This window comes from Neomonachus schauinslandi, chromosome 8 (genome assembly GCF_002201575.2).
Source record: "Neomonachus schauinslandi chromosome 8, ASM220157v2, whole genome shotgun sequence".
Classification (NCBI taxonomy): domain Eukaryota; kingdom Metazoa; phylum Chordata; class Mammalia; order Carnivora; family Phocidae; genus Neomonachus; species Neomonachus schauinslandi.
Genome location: NC_058410.1, coordinates 129,313,562 through 129,324,473, shown reverse-complemented (window position 1 = coordinate 129,324,473; position 10,912 = coordinate 129,313,562).

Here is a 10,912-nt window from a genome sequence, read left to right as displayed (position 1 = left end):
GTCTGTCTCCCTGTTAATGGACTTTTCAGGTGTTTTCAGTTCGAAACCATTATAAATGAAACTACTATAAGTATTCTTGTTGTAGAGATAGCTGACTGCCAACATTAAGAAGCAAATAGATGAATAGCCCTAAATTATATCCAAACACTCTTCATTGCTCAAATATAGACTGACAACAATAATAAGCCCCCCCCATTTTAACCACAATAGCATAAATTCCTTTCTCTCTGTTTCATAAGATAGTACATATTCTCTTTTACAAGCAAAGGCTGAAAACCTCACCTAATTAGCTTCACAAAATGGTTACCTTGTTGTGTCCATGTATTTTAGCACGAATTTGATCTATATTTATTCAGTCTTGAACTCGGCCATACAAATGACTGGACATGATGCCATCTACCCTCTCATCAATACATGACGGATAGGGACATACCAAGGTTGGGGGCTAAGGTGTTTTCTCAGGAACATGGAATTAACAGACTGGAAGGTAGAAAGCGAAAAATCATCTTATATCTTTGTTTCAGACAATTTCATAAAACATGTAACCTTCGAAAGGGTTTTCATTGTAGGAACGTAAGCTTTATGCTAAGACCAATCTGTAGAGAGGTCTTTTTTTTTTTTTTTTTTATTCATGAGAGACAGAGCGAGAGAGAAAGGCAGAGGGAGAAGCAGACTCCCAAGGAGCAGGGAGCCCGATGCGGGACTCGATCCCAGGACCCTGGGATCATGACCTGAGCCGAAGGCAGACGCCTAACCATCTGAGCCACCCAGGCGCCCTTGTAGAGAGGTCTTAACATAAATTGTAAAGATGTCATTTTCTGAAGAAGAAAACTTTGCTTTTTGGAGAAGTTATCATTATATAACATTCCAAGGCATATAACATTCAGGGCAGAAAACAGCGGGTAATATCAATTGAAAGGAAGAAAAGCGAAATATTCTCACATTCTGATTAATTGCACAACTCTTCATACTGGAGAGTAGTCATACTCCATGTGCCTGTATTTCTTGATCATGTGCTTGTTATTTCTTGATTTTGCTGTATGAATGAATTTTATAGGTAAGAAGACCTGGGACATACAGTTGTTTGTTTATATAGGAAGGTTAGTGATGTTTGTCATTATGGTTTTCTGATAGTTCTCTTATGTTTTCATCCATAAATAATAAATACAGCGGTTGGTACTTCCAGAACAATGTTAAATAATGGTGATGGTGAGGACATTCTTGTTTTGTTCCTGTATTTAATGTGACTGCTTTAGTGTTTCCACATGAAGTGTGAATGATACATTTCTTTAACAATATCTCTTAGGTTATATTTAATATTTTCATTTTCATTTTTTTAAAGATTTTATTTATTTATTTGATAGAGACACAGCAAGAGAGGGAACACAAGCAGGGGGAGTGGGAGAGGGAGAAGCAGGCTTCCCGCTGAGCAGGGAGGCTGATGGGGGCTCGATCATAGGACCCCAGGATCACGACCTAAGCCTAAGGCAGACGCTTAACGACAGCCACCAGGCACCCCTAATATTTTCATTTTATAATTCATTCTATAATTCATTCTATAATTCATTCATTCTATAATTTCAGTCTTGATCTCAGTCTTGACTCAATTTGTTTAGTAGAGAGTTACAAAGTTTTCAGATGATTGGGGTTTTTGCTTTGTTTTGTTTTATAGTGAATTTTATTTCTCTGTCCTCTTATATTATGCCTTGCTCTTTGTTCTTATTTCTTCTTTCATTTTGTTTGCTACTTTCTTCATTTCATTTCTTTTTTTTTTTCAAGGATTTATTTATCTTTATTTGAGAAAGAGTCTTTTAAGCAGACTACATGCTAAGTGTGGAGCCTGACACAAGTTTCGATCTCATGACCCTGAGATCACAACCTGAGCTGAAACCAAGAGTCAGATGCTTAACTGTACCACCAGGCACCCCTACTTTCTTTGTTTCTTATAATAAGTTTTAAAGTTTTAAATTGTGTTCTAGCAATTATTATTATTATTATTTATTTTTTAATTTTTTTAATTCTTATGTTAATCCCCATACATTACATCATTAGTTTTAGATGAAGTGTTCCATGATTCATTGTTTGTGCATAACACCCAGTGCTCCATGCAGAATGTGCCCTCCTCAATACCCACCACCAGGCTAACCCATCCTCCCACCCCCTTCCCCTCTAGAACCCTGTTTGTTTTTCAGAGTCCATCGTCTCTCATGGTTCGTCTACCCCTCCGATTTCCCCCGCTTCATTCTCCCCCTCCCGCTACCTTCTTCTTCTTCTTTTTTTTTTTCCTTAACATATATTGCATTATTTGTTTCAGAGGTACAGATCTGAGATTCAACAGTCTTGCACAATTCACAGCGCTTACCAGAGCACATACCCTCCCCAGTGTCTATCACCCAGTCACCCCATCCCTCCCACCCCACCCCCCACTCCAGCAACCCTCAGTTTGTTTCCTGAGATTAAGAATTCCTCATATCAGTGAGATCATATGATACATGTCTTTCTCTGTTTGACTTATTTCGCTCAACATAATACCCTCCAGTTCCATCCACATCGTTGCAAATGGCAAGATTTTAATCTTTTTGATGGCTGCATAATATTCCATTGTATATATATACCACCTCTTCTTTATCCATTCATCTGTCGATGGACATCTTGGCTCTTTCCACAGTTTGGCTATTGTGGACATTGCTGTCTAGCAATTATTTTAATAATGATAACCTTAAAAGAGTATCTATCAATTCCCTATGAACAATTGAAATTAGTCTCTCAAAATAAAAATGATATGTATTTAAGGTATAGAACATGATATTTGATGTACATATACATAGTGAAATGATTACTGCAGTCCAGCTAATCTCCTCAAATAGTTACCTTTTTTGATGTGTGATGAGTGACTCTGAAATCTACCCTTTTAGCATATTTCCAGAGTTCAATACTGTATTCTTAAGTAATCACTCCTGTACATTAGATCTGTAGACTTATTCAGCCTACATACTACAACTTTGTACCCTTTGACCAATGTCTCTCCATTTCCCTCCTTCCCCTGCCCTGGTAATCAATATTCTACTCTGCTTCTATGAGGTGTTTGTTTGTTTGTTTGTTTTTTAGATTCCATGTGTAAGTGAGATCATACAGTATTTGTCTTTCTGTGTCTGGCTTATCTCACTTAGCATAATGTCCTCAAGTTTCATCTATGTTGTCACAAATGGTAGGATTTCCTTCTTTCTCATGGCTGAATAATATTCCACTGTGTGTGTGTGTGTGTGTGTGTATCCCTCCCTCCCTTGACCCAATTTTAATTGATATTTTTAATGGTTATATCTCTAAGTGTACTTATTTCTTTTCTTTTTTTTTTTAAGTGTACTTATTTCTTTGTATTTCATATATCAGGTTTAAATGGCCTCATTTGACCCCACGCTACTAAATTAATTTTTTAAAGAAGAAATAAGCATAATTGTGTTATGTTTTACTTTCCCCTTCCCATTTCTTTTTTTTTTTAAAGATTTTTAAAATTTATTCATTTGAGAGAGAGCGAGGGAGAGCAAGAGAGTGAGAGAGAGAGAGAATGAGTTGGGGGGGAAGGGTAGAGGGAGAGGGAAAGTGAGAGTGGACTTCCCACTGAGCAGGAAGCCCAATGCAGGGCTCGATCCCAGGACCCCCAGATCATGACCTGAACTGAAGGCAGACGCTTAACCAACTGAGCCACCCAGGCGCCCCTACCCTTCCCATTTCAATTTTTGTTAATCATGTAATTTCTACACTATTAGAATTTTAAATGATGAGTGTATTCTTTAATGCATAATTCTCACATCTCTAGACACGTCAGTGGTTTCAGTGCTTCTCATCAGTCTTTACACAGAGTGACTACATTTATCTCTTGGTTGCCTGAAGTTAGTTCTCTAGTAGTTTTTGTTTCCTTTTTTTTTTTTTTTTGGAGAAAGAGAGTGTGTTATGGCGGAGTGTCAGAGTGCAGGGAAGGGGAGGGGCAGAGCGGAGGGAGAGAGAGAATCTCAAGCAGGCTCCACACCCAGAGTGGAGCTGGTCTAGGGGCTCAAACTCACAATCCTGAGATCATGACCTGAGCTGAAATCAAGAGTTGGGTGCTTAACTGACTGACAGACCCAGGTGCCCCTCTAGTAGTTTCTTTTCTTTTCTTTTTAAGATTTTATTTATTTATTTTACAGAGAGAGAGGGGGAGCACAGCAGGGGGAGTGGCAGGCAGAGGGAGAGGGAGAAGCAGGCTCTCCGCTGAGCTGGGGGCCCAATATGGGGGCCCAATATGGGCTTGATCCCAGGACCCTGGAATCATGACCTGAGCCAAAGGCAGACGCTTAACCAACTGAGCCACCCAGGTGCCACCTGTCCTTCTAGTAGTTTCTTAAAAAGAGCTACTGGGATCTAAAATCTGTATCTTCTTGTATGTGGAAAAGTGTTTGTTGCCTTTGTACTTGAATGATGGTTTATCTGGGTACAAGACTCTTCAGTCATATTTTTTTTCCTTAAAAATCTTCTGGGTGTTGTTCTTTTATCTCATAGTATCTCATCTTTCTGTACTTTGAGGCTAGCATTTTTTTTTCTTCACAAATGATGTGATTTTTTTTTTTTTTTTTTGGATCCCTAAATTATTCTTTCTCTGTCTTTGAAGCTTAGGAACTTTTCTGGGATATGTCTCAAAAGAGAATTATGTTGATATTTCCATAATTTTTCCTTTGATACATTATGCTTTTACATTCTATAGAATATTTTTGGAAACTTTTCTTGAATCATATCTTTCTTTTTTTCTGTTTTATTACTTTACTTCTTTTCCTCAGATAAGCTTTATACAAATCTGATGTTTTCTAGGATGTTTTACTTGCAAACTAGTTTCTCTCTAATACTGAGAAACTGTTTATTTCTATCTTCATTTGTTTGTCTTTTCTCTTTCATGTTTTCAACAGTGTTGATTTCCTTTTATATTAGTTCTAATTTGCTTTTTTGTCCTACTTTGTTCCTTAGCTCTTCAAGCTTATGTATCAATTTATGTTAATTCCCTGTATCTTCTCTAATTTCTGCATCTTACTTGAGCTCTTGTAATGTTAATTGATTCATTACATTTTTGAAGTTTACGATAATGTGTTTTCTTATCATTTTCATTTGCTTTATGGCAATATTTTTTGAGGGTACGTTATTTCACTTGGCATTTCTTCTCCTCCTTTTTCTTATGCTGTATTTTTTGGGTATTTTGTGCTAGCTTATTTTTTAGAAAGACCTTCTTTTTTTTTTTCTTTCTTCTTCTTTTTTTTTTTTAATAAGGCACATTTTTCTTGGACCAGACATAGAAGAGATAAAACCATGTAATACATTCTTTCAGGAATTCTACTTGTTCTTGAAGATTATTCCTTTGGACTTTTTCATTTAGTTCACCCAGCCCAGCTGAGATTGTTAACAAAGGACTGCTCTCGATACAGATATTCCCTTCTTTTTCATGCTGTATGACTTGCTTACTCCAACATAATAGGCTACTCCAAAACTAGTGGCTTAAAATAGCCATTTATTAGCTATTATGAGTGTTTTGGACCTAGGCTCATTCATAAATCTGTGATTGGCTGGAGGCTGGCTAATTTAGGCTGGGCTGGGAATGGCTTTGCTCTATTTTATTCACCTTCTGAGACCAGCATGCTAGTCCGGGTTTGTCCTTCTTATAGCAATGGCAGAAGTGGAAGAGGAATTACACAGGATTCTTGAGAACTTGTCTTGAACTGGTACACCACATTTGTCTTATTCTATTGGCCAAAACCAATCAATATGGTTGAGCCAAGATTTAAAGGATGGGGAAATAGACTGTGCCTCTTTAGTGACAGGAACTGAAAAGTCACATGAAAATGAGTGTGGATATAGGGCTGCAGAATTGGAGTCATTAACACAATTTTTCACATTTACCAAATACAGAATGCTTTTTACAAACATAGCTTATTTGTTTAATTCTCTGTTCATCCCCCATATTCCCTGCTTTTCATGACTTTGTGTTAACTGGTCCAAGGAATTTCCCACTGCCAATACATGTACTTGTTCCTTTAGTTTCAAACAAGGTGAGAGAGGTGGACTTCAAAGATGGCCCCATTCATCCTCACCTCCTTGTATAAGCCCTTTCACTGACTGTGGGCTGGACCTAGTGGCTTGCATCTATGGAAAAATTAATGGATACAATTCCAAGATTAGGTTATAAAAACCTAATGTGTCTTCCATCCTGCTCACATGCTTTCTCTTTCTCTGGTTCTTCTTGTTTGCTTGCTTTGATGAAGCAAGCTGCCATGTTGTGAGCTCCTTATGGAGAGGCCTACATGGCAAAGAACTGAGAGGGGCCTCCAGCTAACCTCCAGCAAGAAACTTAACCAAAAGGAACTCAGTCAAAAGCCCTCAACCACATAAATGAGCTTGGAAGTGGATTCTACCCCAGCTGAGACTTCTAATGACTGCAGCCCTGGCCAACATCTTGCTTTCAGCTTGTGAGGGGTCTTGAAGTAGAGAAATCAATGAAGCTGTGCCCAAATTCTGACCTACAGAAACCGTGAGGCAATAAATGATGATGGTTAAAGCCACTGAGTTTTGAGGTAATATGTTACACAGCAATTGCTAACTAATAAACTTGGATTGTTGGTTTTATCTTTCAGTTGTGCCATTTGCTTTGGAGAAGTGCGCCCTGTTGACTTTGCTTGAGATCTGCAGTCAAGGGTATTTGCTCTCAAGAGCTTGACCTTCATGGCATTTGGCAGGTATTCTGAATACATTGCAGGTTGGTGTTTATTATTTATTTAAAGAAATTGTTTAGAGTTATGGTAAAGTTTTATCAAAGAAAGAGTTTAGAATTGTTGCCTTTATACTTTTCATCCTATTTATTCCTTTTGGGTGAATTTTTTCCTGTTATTATAAAAATGAAAGTACTGGTTCTGAATTGTGCATTTCATTTCTAAATACTTCCAGAAAGCTGCTGCTTTAGAACCTTGGCACAATATGTGAGGAACTTAATGAATCCTATCCCAGGGACAGAGGTCAGCTTTGTGCTGGTTCTCCTTCGACCCAGCACATTCCTTCTCTCTTCTCATCTTATATGTTTAACCCAAGAGGTGGTCTATGTGATTCTGGCATCAGATTATCCATAAGTTTACCTTAGTTCTCCCACTTACTACTATGTGACCCTCTCTACATCTCATTTCCCTAATCTCTAAATGCTTTATAGTATTGAGAACTAGTCTTGATAGCATTGTGAGGCTGACAAAATAAAATAATTCATGCCGTGTTTAATACAGTACCTACCAGGTGGTAAACCCTCAATAAATGCTAATTATGTAAAATATATATTGACTGAATACCTATTGATTGGCTGAGATTGTGCTAGGTTATGAAGATACTAACATGAGTGCAATTTGGGTTCCTTTTTCTCAAGGAAATCACAGTCTTGTGAATGAAATAGTAATTAATAGTGGTATAACAGTATTGTTTACAAACACTGTCATGTACTTTACTAATCCGATCCTGATAAATTCACCTATGAGGCATTATTCCTGAATTCCTGCCTTGGTTTCCTGACTGGTATCCCAGTTACTCTAGGATTAGATGACGTTTTATATCCAGAACACAGCCAGATAAAAGTGTCTGTCTACCCGACTTCACTTCTGGAATCCATTTAGACGATTCTCTTGCTATGTGCATATATTTGACTAAATTGTGTGGATGAAGCTTTTGGATATAGGAGAAGCATTTAGATATACCAGTTAGCTGGTAAGAATGAAGGAAATCGCTGCTATTGTTTCTAGCCTCTGATAGACCAGAGCCATTGTTCAGCCTCTGCAAGCCACTCCATCTGCGCTCCAAGACTGGCTCCAAACCTAGAGCCCAGATTCGTTCCCTGAGGGTCATCTGATAACCTGTGTTTGCTTTTCTCTTGATCTCCCTGCATATGAATGTTGGTCAGAGAAGGGCGGTAGAATGGAAAGGCACGTGAGAAGATTGGTAAGAAGCAGGCAGAAATAAGATCTGGTTGGAGTAGAGAGGTAGGGAGTGAAGGGATTATTGGTTGCAACTTCATCAGGGATGCTGGGGAGACAAATCTTTTTTTTATTATTATTTTTATTTATTTATTTGAGAGAGAGCGAGAGCGAGAGAGAGCACAGAGGGAGAGGGAGAAGCGGACTCCCCACTGAGCAGAGAGCCTGACACGGGGCTCGATCCTAAGACCCTGAAATCGTGACCTGAGCCAAAGGCAGATGCTTAACTGACTGAGCCACCCAGGCACCCAGGGAGACAGAATTCTCAAGTGAACTGCTTTGGCACAAGTCACAAAATCACCAGGCAGACCCCTCCCCTAAAGACCTGCTCAATGTTCCTGGCAGATATATTTTAGAAAATAAAACTGTTTAGGGCGCCTGGGTGGCTCAGACGGTTAAGCGTCTGCCTTCGGCTCAGGTCATGGTCCCAGAGTCCTGGGATCGAGTCCCGCATCGGGCTCCCTGCTCTGCGGGGAGCCTGCTTCTCCCTCTGCTTCTCTCTCTCTCTCTCTCTGTCTCTCATGAATAAATAAATAAAATCTTTAAAAAAAAAGAAAAGAAAAGAAAAGAAAACTGTTTAGACCACCGCCCTGCCAATACCCAGAAGTACAGACCACGCCTCCCCCCCTGTTTAGGCCACAGAGTAAGACACTTGAGACCAAACAAATAAACAAACAACAAGCAAAATACAAAACAAAAGGCCAGGTGTGTCTACTTCAGTCACCCAGGCACAGCCCGCCGAGAGAGTGTGAGCAAGAAACAGGAGAGAGCTGGTGAGTGTGTCGGAGGTTCTGGCCAAGGCTGGGAGATCAGGTGCCCATGGCTCACTGTGTGGGAGTTAATCTGTGCTGCCTTTGCTGTTGTCAAACGTATTTCATTAGTGTTTTTCCCTTATTAAATATGAAAATCATGTCAAAGGTAAATGTCAAGGGGCTATAAAATTACCCTTCTTATCTTCCGTACATTTATCAGTTGATAAATGGAAAGACACTGCTGCCAAAATAACTGAATGAATAATTTATAAATGACTGATGCATCTTGTATGTTGTTTCGGGCACAAAACAGTAGGACATCAATAATCAAAAGAAGTTGGATTAATTTAGCAGTATTTTGCTGCTGACATTTTTACCTCAATGCTGCAGTGTAGATCTTGGTGGCCAGAGAACCTCGTTTCTATCATTTTGGTCCTTACCTACTTGGGGGTACAGAGGTAGGGGAGGAGGGGCCCCTTCTCCTACCTCAGAGCTCCTTCTCCCTTCTTCTTTGATAGTAAGTCCTGAGATTTGCTCTGCACCTTCTCTCTCCCTCCACGGGTTCTTCTGTAGTACTTGCACACCTGGAATTTAAAAAAAAATCTTGATTTAAAAAAGGGTTGCACATCTACCCGGAATTCTCACCTCGCCTAGGAGTCTCTCCCCTCCCCCCCACCCCGCCTTAATTTACATCAAGGCAGTGTTATCTTTGAAATGTTAGTCTCTTTAGATGACTTTCTTAAATGCATTTAAAAATCAGTGACATTGCCATCTTGGTCACCCTAAAAGGCTCTTGAATGTGCTGGTAGGAGACGGGCCAGAGCAGAGCTCAATGCTATTGCTGGCCAGAGTTTAGGTTCCTGCCAACCACCAACTGGAAAGAAGACCTGAAAGCTTCGCCTCCCTGCAGCAGTAAACTCGACTGCACTGCAAGTCTTCCTGGGAAGTGGGGGGGTGGGGGTGGGGGGACCAAACCAAACCAAAACAAGACAAAACAAACAAGCAAACAAAAACCAAAAACGCAGCCACAGGAAAATTTTGCGGAGAAAATTTGCTTGGATTTGGAGATCTCAACCTGGATCTAATTTCCCCCGAAGGTTGAGCAGCCGCTTGTTTTCGCGACCTACCCTAACGAAGCGGAAGGGGCCATACAATTAACATCATGATTTATTCTGACATGACTCTTGAAGGGTGGCCACTTTATTATTTTTTAAAAAATTCCACCCTGTGGCTTTACCCACCAAACCTAGGATCTGCTTTTTGTCATCCCATTGTCAAAACGGCCTTGCCTCGGGTCCGCGGGCCCCACTGCCTGTTAACAAGAGCAGCTTGCACGGAGCACGACATCCATCCGGGCGTGGTAATTGGGCTCTGCCCGCCCCGCTCCTCAGCTTTAGGTCGGCTGGGCTGGGCGCGGGGGAGACCCCAGACCCCGACCTCCCAGGTGGGGGTGGGGGTCGGGGGCGCGGAGGGGGATTGCTCCCGGGCTGGACGCGTGATCCGCAGCTCCAGGGGGCGGCGGACCTGTGACTGAACGGAGATGGGGACACACTGCAGGAGAGGATGAAAAGTGGGGCCCTCCCTCCCAGGGCACGGAGCTGATCTGCGGAATTGGCCCGGTCCCTGGAACTTCACAGACAGTGCAGCAGAAGGCACTGGCTCTCTCGTTTGGGCATTTATTACCTGGAGCAAAATGTGCAGAGAGGGTTGATAATGAAGTACTTGACTAATTCAGTGTGATCCAGCTGGCTCAGCCAGAGGGGCTGGCTGCCGAGGGAGGCCGGGAAGCTAAAGAACTCACTGCTAGCCATTTTCCCTTGGCACCTGGGAAGACAAAACAAAGGAGTGCAGAGATCAAAAAGCAGAGAGGTATCAATAATAAAGAAGGAGAGGAGATGCGGGGGGGGGGGGGGGGGGGGGACGTGTAGGGGGGTAGGACCTTGGCTTGTTTAAAGAAAGTTATTTTTCTCTCTCGTTTCATTTCCGAATAAATCGCTTTCCCCTCTCTGGACCTCTTTACATTCTAAATGGAGTCAGTCTTTTGGTCACAGATACCAGGCCTGTTTTTCTTTCTTTCTTTCTTTCTTTCTCTTTCTTTCTTTCTTTCTTTCTTTCTTTCTTTCTTTCTTTCTTTCT